General features: G+C 42.3%; 1 long non-coding RNA gene across 2 annotated transcripts; it reads left to right on the plus strand.

Annotated features, from left to right (window-relative positions):
* Window positions 1-847: 847 nt before the first annotated feature.
* LOC131809840 (uncharacterized) lies at window positions 848-13,438 on the plus strand. Of its 2 annotated transcripts, XR_009345315.1 has the most exons (4): window positions 848-922; window positions 4,955-4,983; window positions 7,011-7,137; window positions 13,283-13,438. It is a non-coding gene; the product is annotated as an uncharacterized LOC131809840 (long non-coding RNA). The 2 variants fall into 2 exon arrangements; XR_009345316.1 differs by lacking the exon at window positions 7,011-7,137.
* The last annotated feature ends 1,494 nt before the right edge of the window (window positions 13,439-14,932 follow it).

Consider the following 14,932-nt stretch of genomic DNA (forward strand, 5'->3'; position numbering starts at 1 on the left):
GAGTCTACAGTTATTTTGTTGGAAACTCTGTCGTTAGCCTGCACTGCCTTTTTATTTAATGTTGTTACTGAGGTGTAATTGGCATGTAATACACAGCCCATATTTAAAGTGTACAACTTGATAAGCTTTGACATGTGTCTGTACCCATGACATCAGCACCATAGTGGAGATAATGAGCATATTCACTGCCCCCTGAAAGTCTCCTTGGACTTCGTTGTAACCCTTCCTTCTCTCTGTTCCCTGTGTTGCTAGGCAAACATCCATCAGCTCTCTGTCACAATATTTCAGTTTGTGTTTCCTAGAACTTTATGTAACTGGCCTCATGGAGGACGTAAATTTAAAAAACAAAAAAAGATTGTATTTATTTATTTGACAGAGAGAGACACTGCGAGAGAGGGAACACAAGCAGAGGGAGTGGGAGATGGAGAATCAGACTTCCCACTGAGGAGGGAGCCAGATGCGGGCTTGATCCCAGGAGCTCAGGATCATGCCTTGAGCTGAAGGCAGGCACTTAATGACTGAGCCACCAGGAGCCTCATGTACCCTTTTTTAAAAAATTGGCTTCTTTCATTCAACATAAGATTCACTTATGTTGTCGCATGTAACAACAATTCATTTTTTTTTTCTCAGTAACATTCAGTTCTATGGATACACTACAGTGTGTTTATCCATTCACCTGTTGATGAACATGTGGGCGTATTACAAATGAAGCGCTTATGAACATACACATACAGCCCTTATGTAGATGAATGTCTTCATTTCTTCTAGATCGATACATAGGAGTGGAATGTTTGTATCACATGGTAGGCATATGCATGGCATTTTACAAAACTCCCAAATTGTCTTCCAAACAGGTTGGACTATATTGCATTCTACCAGCAATAGGAGAGCTCCAGTTCTTCCCCATCCTTGCCAACACAAGGTACCATCAGTCTTTTTATTTCTGCCAATCTAATAGGTATGTAGTAATATCTCATATCTCATTGTGGTTTTAGTTTTCTCTTCTTTTTTTTTTTAAGATTTTATTTATTTATTTGACAGAGAGAGAAATCACAAGTAGGCAGAGAGGCAGGCAGAGAGAGAGGGGGAAGCAGGCTCCCCACTGAGCAGAGAGCCTGATGTCGGTCTCAATCCCAGGACTCTGAGATCATGACCTGAGCTAAAGGCAGTGGCTTAACCCACTGAGCCACCCAGGCACCCCTAATTTGAATTTTCTTAATGGTTAATAATGCTGAGTATCATTTCATGTCTTAGTTGCCCTCTAAATATCTTCTTTGGCAATGCATTTGTTAACATCTGTGGCCCATTTTTAAATTGTGTCTTTTTTTTTTTTTATTGTTGAATTTTGTGAGTTCTTTCTGAATACTTGATGCAAGTCATTTATCAGATGTGTGCTTTGAAATTTTTAGTCATAGTCTGTGGCTTATCTTTTCATTCTCTTAACAACACCTTTTAAAATTTTGATGAAGTCCAGTTTACCAATGTGTTCTTTTACACATAGTTCTTTTGAGATTTTATCTCAGAAATCTTTACCTAACCCAAAGTAATGAAGGTTTTCTCCTATGATTTCTTCTACAAATTTTATGGCTTTAGGATTTACATTTAGGTTTATGATCCATTTTGAGTTAATTTTTGTATATGGTGAGAGGCAGGGATCAAAGTCTACTTTTCGCATATGGATATCCACTTGATCTACGGCATAAAAGACTATTATTCACCACTGTTTGCTATTGTACTTTCATTGAAATCGGTTGTCCATATGTGTATACTTCTGTTTCCAGACCCTAGTCTATTCCATCAATCCACTTGTTTGTCTTTATGCCATTGTCTTGATTATGTGGTGGCTGGTATTATGTGCCAATGTGGCTAGGCTTGAGTAGTACCCAGTTACATACTCAAACCCTAACCCAGGTGTTGTTGCAAAGGTATTTTTTTTTAGTTTTTTTTTTTTAATTTTTTTTGGTGAAGGTATTTTGTAGAAGTGGTTAACAGCTACAGTCAGTGGGCTTTAAGTAAAGGAGATCACCCACAGTAATATGGGTGGGTCTCATCCAATCACCTGAAAGGCCTGAAGATCCCAAAATAACATTTCCTGGAGTAGAAATTCTGCCTCAAGACTCGGCAATAACTCCTGGCTAAGTTGCCAGGCGGCCCTACCATTCCATTCTTGCCCCCTATGATCATGTGATCCAATTCCTTAAAAAATTATATAAATTATAAAAATGATAAACTTATAAATACAAAAATGATAAATTACATATATACATATAAAGTTAATCAGTCCTCTTCTATATAAATCTATATAGATTTGGCTATGTCTCCCTATTGTTTCTCTAGAAAACCCTCATGACACAATTACTATAACTTTATAGTAAATCTTTAAATCAAATAATGTTAATCCTCCAGCTTTGTTCTTCTTCTCAAAGTCTTTTCATATAGTAAGGCAAAGAAAGGAAAGACAACATTCCACTGAACATTCAGGAGGGATGTCCAAAAAGAGATGGTCTGAGTTGGACCATGAGGTTGGGAGCATTTCTCCAAGTAAATATAGCAGGAAGGGTGTTATTACAAAAGGAGGAGATTACCTGGGCAAGTCCTCAGAAGAATAACTTTTCCAGAACACTCTGGAAATTAGAGTCATCAAGTACGGCTACAAAGTAAAGGATAGGGCATCTGGGTGGCTCAGACTGTTAAGAGTCTGCCTTTGGCTCAGGTCAAGATCCCAGGATCCTGGGATTGAGTCCCGCATCGCGCCTTCTGCTCCGCAGGGAGCCTGCTTCTCCCTCTCCCTCTGCCTCCATGCTTGTGCTCTCTCTCTCTGTCAAATAAATAAATAAAATCTTTTAAAATTTTTGAAAAAAAAGTAAAGGATATAAAAGAAAGGATATGTTTGAAAAACTTATCCTGGGTTAGTAAGTACCCTTTTACTTCTAAATGAAGAAGCCACTTGAAATTGGTTTCTGGTCAAGAAAGAATTTGTAAATACGAATAACTGAACAATTCAAGGGGCTACGGCTCAGGCACAAGCTGGTTTCAGAGGGCTCCTATTCTCTCTCTTTCTCTCTCTCCCTGCCTCCCCTCCCTTCCACCGCTCCCCTGCTGCCTCCAGCTTCACCGTCAGCTCTGTCAGCTCAGAAAGAATCTGGGTGGTTTCAATCACTACCTGGATAACTTGCAGGTCTATAACCTGCGGTCCCTGCAGGCAGAAAGCTTCTAATTTTCTCACGAGTTCTAGGAACAAAAATTATTCCAGGAACAAGTCCCAATAGACTAAGTCAAGTTACAAGTCCACCTCAGAACCGAGAACTGTGTTGTAGGTTCACTGACCTAGCAGACCTGGGTCACATGAGCATCATGGAGCAGGCAGGAAGTAAGGGAGAGGCAATGCGATTACCACATCCTTCTCTACTTCCTCTCAGTGACACTGCGGTTTTTACAACCTGGGCATTCGGGTTTTTTTTGTTTTTTTTTTTTTCATTTCATCCTGGAGACCTTCTATTGATTGCTGTTTTCCACACAGTTTCCTTCTCCTTCTATGAAAAATGCCTAAACTACATCTTTCCCCTGAAGAGTCAGCATCACATGTGCTGGTTCCTCCACATGTATTGTCCCCAGTTGTCAGTCAATTCTCTCCAGGGTTCTGGTTTATGACTGCCAGCACTGGAGTTCACAACAGCTTTCAATTTGGCTCCTTTGTGAACCTCATTAATATGCAGTTATCACCTCCCTCCAGATCATTAACAGACATTAACCAAAACCAAACCTAGTAACGAAGTCTCAAGATTCTGTGGTGGTAAACTCTTTCACAGAAAACTGAGGAACTTGACAGAAGAGGCATTTGGATAGGAAACTGGAAAGGGCCTCCTTTCCCAAGTCAGAGTTTTCATCAACCCCAAAAGGAGACCAGAAAGAGAGGAAAATGAAATAACCACAGACTAAGAACAAGAAGAGAGAAAAATATGCTTCAGCATCTGTTTCTGAAAATTCAGGGTAGAAATCACAGCTGTGAAGAGCTGCAAGTTTCAGAGGTCTGAGGTTGCAAGCTATTTGTTTAAATGAGAACTCAGTTAACAAGGCTCTTGAGGAAAGAATTCAGTTGTGGGCTGTTCTCCTTCAAGTTCTGAAACATTTCCTCCGTAGGCTTAGAGGTGTGGAAGCTGCTTTTGTCTGGCTTGGTCGTTCCGGTTGAACCTGAGTGCCACTCAGAGTATGATGTCCTTACTACTGCTGAATAATATCACCTTCTTCTGTCAGCCCACAGATGGATTCATTCCAATGAATTGGGGCTTTTCCTGCTCTATTTACTGTCTCAATCTTTTTTTATTTTTAAGATTTTATTTATTTATTTACTTGACAGAGAAAGAGAGAGAGGGAGGGAGAGAAAGCACAAACAGGTGGAGCAGCAGGAAGAGGGAGAGAAAAAGCGGACTCCCCACCTAACAGGGAGCCTGATGGAGGGCTCAATTCCAGGACCCCAGGATCATAATCTGAGCTGAAGGCAGATGCCCAGCTGACGGAGCCACCCAGGTGCCCCTACTGTGTCCATCTTTTTTTTTTTTTTTTTAAGATTTTATTTATTTATTTGACAGAGAGAGATCACAAGTAGGCAGAGAGGCAGGCAGAGAGAGAGAGAGAGAGAGAGAGAGAGAAGCAGGCTCCCTGCTGAGCAGAGAGCCCAGTGCGGAACTCAGTCTCAGGACCTTGAGATCATGACCTGAGCCGAAGGCAGCGGCTTAACCCACTGAGTCACCCAGGCGCCCCTACTGTCTCCATCTTGACTGATTCTCGTAACACTCAAATCTAATGCTTCATGTTCCTTTTCGATCTCTCATCTGGACTATTATGCTGCCATCCTGTGACCCACTCCTTATGAAGCCTCCAATCCTCTTTACTAAAATCAGAGGGAATCTCTCTGAAACCCAAATAGATCACATCACTTTTTTTTTTTTTCCAGAAACAAATAAACTGAAGCACCAAGAGAAGGTATGTAGTAGGACAGACATTGTTGTTGGTGGCCTGTTTTGTGTATATGGAGGTAAGAAAGTAAAAACAAAACAAAATAAAACAAAACCAAAACCACTGAATGAATGAAGGCTATGATTCTTAGAATGTAGTTTGGCCACGTGCTTAGACCTATTCAATGAGTCCTGTCCCAAAGGTGGGAAAGGGGTGTGGATTTCTTCTAGCTGCCGCATTTAATTGCCAGTATGAGACCCACGTGTGTTGGGTGTGTGGTGACAGAGTCTCCAGCAGCCGGAGTTCCTGGGGGATTAACAATGAGCAGAACTTTCCTGCCAACTCGTTGAACATACATTGCAAATGACCAATAGACTTCTATTGTTCCAAACTACTAAAGTTCTAGGGTTGTTGATTGCCAAAACATAGCCTAGACCCTCCCGATGGATACAGATATTGAAGGTGGGGGAAGTGTACTATTGTAACAACAACAACAACAAAAAGACAAAAAAACCCCAATGTGACCAAAAAACGTAACAACATTGGCTTAGACGCCAGGTGGTAGGAGGTGAGAAAGCTAATAATGGAGGCTAGAAAGTTGACAGCCCATGTTATTTAATGGGAAAACATTTGATAAAGCTATCGCTCTCAGTTAGGCACCTAATTAATGTATAGATCTGTGAGAAGAGGTTGGAAAACAAAATGTGGCGTGCGCCAGTCTCAGTAGGTTCTGTTTGGCAAGGTACTAAAAAAGAGATGCATGCAGAAAGGAATTGGCTGATCTGAAGCAAGGAATGAAAAAGAACAGAGAGGATTCAAAAATTCAGGGACTAGTAGGGCTGCAAAGTCAACTGCTTCTCCATTCTTAATGACAAAGGTATGAATGAGAAATTCTGTGTGTAACCAAGGCTAATGAAATCTCAGCCTCTCGGGGAGGATCACATTGAGGGCATAGTCATCCCCCACAGTTACTGAAACCTCTCAGTGGAATGAGGTGTCCTGCAGTGAAGATCCAGTGAAGGGCAGGTGCCCAGTGAGTCCTTTCAGTTGGATAAAGGTGCTCAAAGAAAGAAAAAAAAAAGTATGTACTTGAATTAAGTCCAGAGACAGGTATGTGGGTGAGATATGTGGAAGGATGAACTTAGTGGCACATAAAGCTGACCAAAATCCAACACATGGGGAGTCTCGGGAAGTGAGTTTTGAGAGAGTTGTATACCAAGGAATCACACTAAGTTGGGATGACTCTTAAGACCTGGGCTTCTGATCATCCACAGTAGGAAGCAGACCAGGAAAAGTTCTTGGTCCCCTAAGACATCATATCCTCTAATGCCTGTTTTGGATGTAGTCAAAAAAGAAAAAAGAAAAGGAAGAAGCTCTGAGGGTAGATACAGCAGCAATGGATTAAAATGGAGGAGGGAGCACTTTCAGCCTAAAGAGGTTAGTCAGAGTACACTTCCACTCCAAGGAAGGGGCCTCAAGAGCTTAACCCAGCAGAATTCAGAACTTCTGTCCCCCAGTATTTGCTACACATCTCTATTCTTCCTCTTTCTGAATGAGAGTGTTCATTGTGGTTATCCTGTCCCTCCCTATTCTATCATTGTGAATGGGGGTGTGTGGGGAGCAGATCATTTTTCTTTTTAGCTCATAAGTTTTGAGATCAAAAGATGTCACTTTCAGACCTGAGTTAGAAATTACAATAGAAGATAGCATGATGAAGGAACTTCTATGCTTCATTCAGTGATCATAGACTTTGAATTGAATGTCCGGCTTGATGAGGTACTAGGTTGTCTCCTTGCAAAGGGGATGGGTATGTTCTTCACATAGTAAGAAGTCAGCACTAAATATTTAGAGATTTAAGGCAGACATGGAGGTATTTCTACCATTGGGCAGTGCTTAGTTCCCCTCTCTTTGGGGGTACATGGAGGACCGTACTTCCCTACACTCTTAAAGTTAGACATGGTCATATGATCAACGTTGCACAATGGGCTGTGGGCAAAAGTGAGGTGGACCAGCAGATTTAACTGAGAAGACCCTTTGACTCTGATTGTTACCAGCTGAGGTGACCATGGATTACTCTGAGACACCTTACTCCATGCCAAGGAAGAAGACTCCCACCAACCAGAGATTCTGGGTGGCAAGAATAAGCAGACGTTTTCTGCTAACTTGATTTGGACATGCAGCGTGAGTGAGAAATACGCTTTTGTTTTAAGTCATTGAAATTCTAGTACTGTTTGTTCGGCAGCATAACATTTCCCATTCTGAAGGGCACTCTTAACCTTTCCCAAGGGCAGAAAAAAAGAGATAGGACCAGGATTCAAATTCATTTTGGCTCAGAGGTCAACATTCAGCCACCACCTCCCTGTCAGCTGCAGGGGAATTACTGAAGACAATCCTTGACCTAGGTCTGATGAATAAAATATAGCACTATATAGCTTCAAAAAAAGTAAAACATGAAGATGGTGATAGAACATGATTGGGATGGGGGAGGGTAGAGAGGGAGCTCATTTTCCTCATGTAAAGAAGATGAAACTTACAGATACTTAAAGGAAATTCGCTTGGAATTACATGAGAATCAGCAGTAGAAGTAAGTGTCCGTTTATTATGTCCTGCACAGAAGGTCCTCCTGCAAACTCTGAATGACAAGTGGCAATGTGTGTAAGGTGAGGGGTATGTTGGGGTGGGCAGAGATAAGTGGGAAGTAAGAAACTGATAGTGCTTTGAATAGGGAAGTGAACCAAGCTTAACATCTCTAGTTAATGTTTAAAATTGTCCAAAGGACTATACCAGTTGAACTTTGAGCCAGGAATTTTAGCTATTCTGCAACAGTCAAGAAATACATTTAGATGTCTGAAGAATTTGGATACTTTGATGTTTCCCTTGAAAAGTATTATATGTTTTGGTTCCTACTTTGTTTCCTTAATGTTATCTGTTTTAACAAAGTCTGTTTTCCATCAGCGTAACAAGAGAGGTTCATAATTACAAATCTCTGAAGGAGATTGAGCCTAAAACCGCAGTCTGTAACTCCAGGGTTTGTTAAATCTTGATGAGACATTATTACTTTACTGACATCTGGTGGCCAGATAGCTTAATTGCAGGAATATTTTCTTGGCAAGACAAATGTGTTGAAGATTTATGTTCACATCACAGTGATAGCTGCAAGTGTTTTAAAAATTTCCTTATTCTTATCTGTTACTTTACTTTCCATATTTTTTTTAGAGGGGAGGAGGAGCAGAGGGAGAGAGAGAATCCTAAGCAGGCTACACACCCAGTGAGGAGCCCTACACCTGGCTCTGAGATCATGACCTGAGTCGAAACCAAGAGTCAGACGCTTAAACTACTGAGCCACCCAGGCGCCGCTTTTTATCTTTTCTATTTTCTTTTTCCCCTCTCCATCTTTCTCTTTTTCCCTTTATCTCAGATACAGCATATGATTATAGTCAAATATGCATAACATATATACCCAAGATACCCAGCACATTTCTGAAGGAAAAAGTCAGAGAAACCACTGAGCCTGCCAGGGACCTGTAGCAAGGATTTCCAAGTTTCCCAAATGTGTGTAGTAAGAAATCTATGAGACCATCCATTCATTCATTTATCTAACATTTACACAGGTTCCGCGATGTGCTAGGCATCATATCATGTGCAGAGAATTCTGAGACAGAAATTACAGTAGTTGTCCTCAAGGACTTCATTATCTTATAGGGACTAAAAGAAATCATTACAGTATAGTAGGATGGATAGAGCATCCTTGATACTCAAACCCTAGTCATTTTTAATACTGTTTTTAATCACTTTCAGCTGACCATGCAGCTCTCAGGAACAGCCCATGCATATGTTACACGGGGACCCTTCCTAGACTTGCCTCTTTTCTCTCATTTTCGGTATATCCAATACAGAGATTAAAACAAATAATGCATATAAAGTGCTTAGGTCAGTGCCTGGAATGAAGAAAGCACTTGAAATGGTTGTTAATGGCATTCTTCCATATGTGTGTTCATCAGACTCTATGTCAGGCATCGCGCTGAAAGCTGGGGTACTAAAATTTAAAAAACAGCCCCTAACTTGAAGGAGTTGATGAAACTAGTGGAGGAACTAGATATGCAAACAAATAATTTCAGTGCACTATGGTCATTATTGGAATAGCAGATTAGGAGTAATCAAGGGAGAACTATTTAATCTAGGGAAGCTGTATAGCCTGCCTTGGAACTGAACTATCAACTATAAGCCAGATTTGGCCAGGATATCAAGAAGAAGAAGAGCATTCTATGTAGAAGGTACAGCATGAGCCAAACCACGAGGTGGAAGAGCACATGACCCATTCAGGAAACTACAAGTAATTCAGGGGGAGAGAGAAGTTGGGGCCAGGTTAGATAGATAACAAGATCCACATTGGGAAAGGGCTTGAGGATATACCAAAGAAATCAGAATTTGCATGGTGACAAGGAGTGATTTAGACTGCTGGCGTGAGGGCTTCATAACTAAAACATGTTTTGTTTGGTTTGCTCAGAGTTTTAAAAAGCAGCATATCTAAGCAGGTCACAGTGAAAACCTCTGATCACATGATCACATGTTTTACCAACAGCCCTTGTCATGAGTTTGTGTGGCCTTCAGGTATCTGTACTGTAAGCTCAGCTCAACCTCATAGATGATGGAGAGTTCTGAGCTGGGAACAGCATGATTATATTTGTGTCTCACCAGTAGTAACATGGTACATGGGTTAAGAGAACTAAGAATTAGTGATAGAGAGAGAGGAAAAAAAGAATTAATTATGGAGACAAGTAAGAGACTGTTAAAATAGTCCTGATATGAGGGCCTGACTGGGGGCAGCAGCAAAGAAGATGCATATGAAGTTGATTGAAGAATTAAAAGAATAAGCAGGACCTAGTAAGTGATTGTTTGTTTGTTAATTGGTTGGCTTTTTGGTAGTGGTTGGGCAGGGAACAAGAGGCAGGAGTCAAGAATGACTCCCAGCATTTTAGCTTGGGCAGTTGAGTGGGGGTGCCATTCCTAGGGAGAGGTCAACAGGATGGGAGGGTAGCCTATGGGCCAAGATCATGTGTCAGGTTTGGACAGGTAGAGTTTGAGGATTGTGGTGGATATTCCCACAAGGATGGTAGTTTGGATGGATCACATAGTTTGATCACAGACAAACTATGGAATTGAGATTGTAATTGCAAAGGTTCTCAGGCACCAAGCCTACATCTCTTACAACTCACAGAGGAGGGTCCCTCAGCTTGGAGTCAGGATAACAATTCAGCAGATCTCCCAAGGCTGTCCAAAGAGTTGTAAAATGAATGCTAGGATAAAAACCATAATGGTAATACAGTATTTGTCTTTAGTAGAATTCCATGTGTGAGGGCCCGGATTGTTTCACTTATTCCTCTTAATAACTTTATATCATAAGTGTGCTTATTGTCCCCATTTCACAGATGTGAAAACTGAGGTTTAGAAAAGTTAAATAGTTGCCTTCTTCACATAGTCTTAAGGGGAGAAGCTAGAAGTTAACTGTTTTCAAAGTTCTGTGCTGGTGACCATTTCCGCCTAAAGAGGCAGCAGAATATGAGGGAAACCAGGGAAGTTGACTTCTTTGGATAAAATACCCATTTCTGTCCCCCAGTTCACACAGGTGTCTGAAATTTTAACTTTAGGAACTCTTGGGATCTAAAGAGTTTAGAAGAGAATGTTTCTCAAATCCCACTATCTGGATCTAAAAACCTCTGAGAGTTAAAGATCTGGTCTGAATTTATAGAGCTTTTCAGCCTGATTGCTCTCCAGACTCACCCGGGGGAGGGAGGTGTTTTTACAAACTACCAATGTGCCAACTAGTCTGGGGAATCACCTCCAACACACACATATACACTGTATTTTTTTTTTAAGAGTTATTTATTTATTTTAGAGGGAGACAGAGAAAGAGAAAGCACATGCACCTGGAGGGGTGGGAGCTGAGGGAGAGAGAGGATCTCAAGCAGATTCACCACTGGAGTGCAGAGCACACAGCACGACGCAGGGCTCCATCCCAGGACCGTGAGATCATAACCTGAGCGGAAATCAAGAGTTGGATGCTCAACCAGCTGAGCCACCCAGGAGCCACACATTATGTTTGTTTTTTGCTTTTTTTTTTTTTTTTTTTCACTGTGATTCAAATTTGCATCCTCATTGGAGAACCACAAGTAATTCAGTGAGATGCCAGTTCTCAGTGAAATGTAACTCAGAAACTGGGGATGGGTTCCAACCAACTCTTTTTTCTCAAACCTTCCAGGTGATTCTGGTGAGTATGTTCTGAAGTTAAGGAGTAGCCACAGAAGAGTGAAACAGGTGTAGGGAGAGGACTCAGCGCTAGGCAGTGGAGGGGGAAGGGAAGAAGCTGAAAGGGGAGTCCAGCCTGAAGACGAACTTCTCTTCTGTACCATTTGAAAATCTGATTTGTCATCCTTCATACGTGGGCTTGTCGATAATGTCCATGCACCCAGGTGACCCCCCTGCTAGTTGATTCTTCTCCCAAGAAGGGAAAGAAAGGCCTTTGACGCTCTCCTTCTTGAAGCTGCTACTTCAGGTGAAGTTCACAGCGTGACCAAAAGGGGGCTCCACAGTCAACGCTCCCTTTAGTTCTCAGGGAATCAGGCATCTAAGGATCCAGGAGACACAAGGTGAAGCAGAAACTGTAGAATGGGATTCCGGAGATCTGTGAGCTGGGATACTGTGTTAACCAGATCTTATTTGTTCATAGTTTTTGAGGGAAAGGAAAAAGAGATACCACTTGCTGGGAAAGTTATGCGAAGGGAGGATGCCTCCTTCTCATCCCCAGAGAGCTAAATGGAACCATATTGGGCCCTCCCCACACCACTCAGGGGAGATGCTTTTCAAGGGAGTGAAATGTTTTATTGAAGAAACTCCAAGGAGGGAGGAAAGAAGCCCAAGAGAGGGGCAGACTGACAGGTCAGCAGATGGAAACAGCCTCTTTCATGCATGTGGCTGAAAGCTGGAAGTCAGTCCCTCTGAAGGCATAGCGGCAGCTCACAGGTCTGTGATGCCTTTCATCTGCCTCCTAGCGGCTTTGGACTGATGGGGGCTGAGAAATTCACAGCAGTTCTGTGAGAAGCAGACATGGGGCCCACTTGCAGAGTCTACTTCGCTGAGAGAAATGGAATGGAGCCCCTGGAGTCTGAAGACTGGAGCTTTCTCTTCGATTTTGTCACTTCTATAAAAGGAGGAGAAAAGACGAGATCCCGTTTACCACGTGGTTATGAAGATTAAGAAAAATTATGTATAGGGATGGCTTGGCACTTGCTAGGCATACTCAACAAATGTCTCTTCTGTGTTTCTTTTCCCCGGAAATGCTCTACAGCTGTATGGTCAAAATATTATCGACCATTCCTTTCATTCCTTAGCTCAGTTCTCTCAAGCGAAAAAACAAAACGGAAATAATGACACCCTCCTGTCCAGGGGCAGTAGGAAACCACAAATGTGAGTTCCCCATTCAATCCAAGGAATATTATTAGTTAACGATAAGTGCACTTTGGATGAAATTCTCAAGTTCTGGTATTGCCACCACATGAGGACATTAGTGAATAAGAGGTCAACTTCTCTTCGTTTGACAGTTAACAGTTCATTTCAGTTATCATGGTCTGTGTTTTCACAAGTCTTGTCTTGCCCAATTAGTCATCCACTGAAAATTTATTAAGCATTTAAAATAATATTGTGAGATAATGAGGGACTCCCTAACTGAATCACCACCATTATTTTCAGAACCCATTTCTGAACATGACTTTCAGGCCTGTGCCTTCAGAGTCACGACGTTCTCTACAACAAATCTGGATTAATACTCCACAGAAAACGTCTACTGAAACGTCTGCCAGATCCCTCTTGATTACCATATACAACACACAACTATCAGTCTTTATCCACATTTGCTGCCCTGGATCTTCTCACAGACCTATGTACTTCCTTGGCTTGAGTGATGTTATTGGCTCCCATCTCTTACCTCTTTCACCTCAGTCTCCTCCTTGGGCTCCCTTCCTTCATCACCTGTCACTTCCAGAAGGTTCTATTGTTCACTAGTCTCTTCACTCTCGGGTCTCTACCTTAATCAGTTCCATCCTTTCTCTCCTAGACTGACTCACCTCCCATATTCTGAGCCCTTATGCAGCAGAACCAGTAACACTCAGCACAAGTAACACTGGCTCCTCGGTATTTCCCAGCTCTTGCTGTTGGGTGGGGCCATAAAGCCAAGTCTGGCAATGCAATGCAAGCAGATGGGGTGTATGTCATTTCCAGTGAAGGGGCTAAAAGACCCTCATATGATTGTGTAGTCTCTTCTCTTGCCCAGGTGACCGAGGAGGACTAGTGTTCTAGATGCCGAAGTCAGAGGATGCTGCAACATGTCTGGGTCAACGTGGATGACAATGTGGAACCTCAGAGCCACTGAGCAGCCCATATTTGACGTGTAGTATGAGTGGGAAATAAACTTTGGTTTCTATCTGAAGACTTGGGATTGTTTGTTACAACAATAGGACCTACCCTAGCCTGACTTCCAAGTCTAGCACCTAACCTAATGTTGACACACAGTAGTCAGCAAATCTAGCTAATTGAATGACTATCCATAGCCTTGACTGCTTCTCGAGGCTCTGTGTTTATTTTTTCCAGTCTGCTGCTGGACAAACCCAGCTCTCAGAATTGCTCCTCTTTAGCCCTTCAAACCTTTGTGAGTGGCTCCCTCTCTCTCCAGCCATTAGTGAACACATAGGAGTCAACAGAGATCTCTGCAGTGCTAGCCACTCCCCCTCAATCCAGTCACTAAACAGTGCAAAAAAACCAAACCAAAACAAAACCAAAAAAACCCACCTCCTAAATATCACTTCAGTCCTTTATGACTTCCCTAGTTATCGTGCTCACGCTCTCTTGCCTGGTGTAGCATCCTGCCCAGTCTCCCCATCCCCTGCCCTCCCCCCTCCCCAGCAGGAGTATCTAAACCATAGGTCTAACTGTGCTGGAAGCCATGTTTGGCTCTCCTCCACCCCCAAAATAATGTCTGAGCTTCCTGGTCCATCACAGAGTTTTCCTGGTGCACGTGCCCCAGATCCACCTTGACCTTCTAGCCTTCCATCTTACTTCTCCCACATTGCCTTGCGCTTGTAATCCTACCTACTTACCTGTGACTCCACTCACCCTAGGTGGTCTCATGCCTCCTTCCCCAACTCTGCGTCTGGCTGGATCCTCTGAAGTCTTGAAGATTCACTTTACTGTCACCCCTCCTCTGTGCTTTCATAGCACCTGGTTTATATTTTCCTCACAGAGATAGTGGTTCCATTGTAGTCCACAGATGGAAGACGGACATACTGTGCCTATGGCAAGGACAGGCCCCAAAGCTCTCTTCTGACTCCCTGAGGGCACGTATCATTTGGAAATTATTTGTTTCTGGATCTCTGTCTAGTTGCTTTCCCGAGGTCTCAGAATAACTTACCAAAGGACTACTTAAATCCAGACTTCTTTCTTTCCTTCTCTTTTTCTCGCTCCCTCCTTCTATCTCTTCCTTGTTCCTTCAGGCTCTGGGGTCAGAATGACTGAGTCCAAACCGAAGCTCCACCACTTATTAGCTATGTGACCCTAGAAGATCTTAACTTCTTTGAGCATTATTTTCCTCATTCAAAAAAGGGGAATAATCATATTCCCCACAGAGATATTCATCTCACTGGGTTGATTTAAGAATGAAATATGTGGACATATAAAATACTTAGAACAATGCCCGATACGAGGTAAGCACTCAAATAAGTGTTTGCTGATATTATTGCTTTCTTTGACCTGTCCAATGAATAACTAAATAATAATTAACATTTCATAACGTTTCCTAACCCTGGAGTCTAAGTTCTGCTTTAACTTAAAGACTTAGCTTTAGTTTAACTCAAAGTGGTGTCTTGGATTTGGGCCCAACCTTTCCCCCCCTTCACTGGCCCAAAATCCCTCTGTCTAGGGCGCTGCA

The sequence above is a fragment of the Mustela lutreola genome, chromosome 10, assembly GCF_030435805.1.
Source record: "Mustela lutreola isolate mMusLut2 chromosome 10, mMusLut2.pri, whole genome shotgun sequence".
Classification (NCBI taxonomy): Eukaryota; Metazoa; Chordata; class Mammalia; order Carnivora; family Mustelidae; genus Mustela; species Mustela lutreola.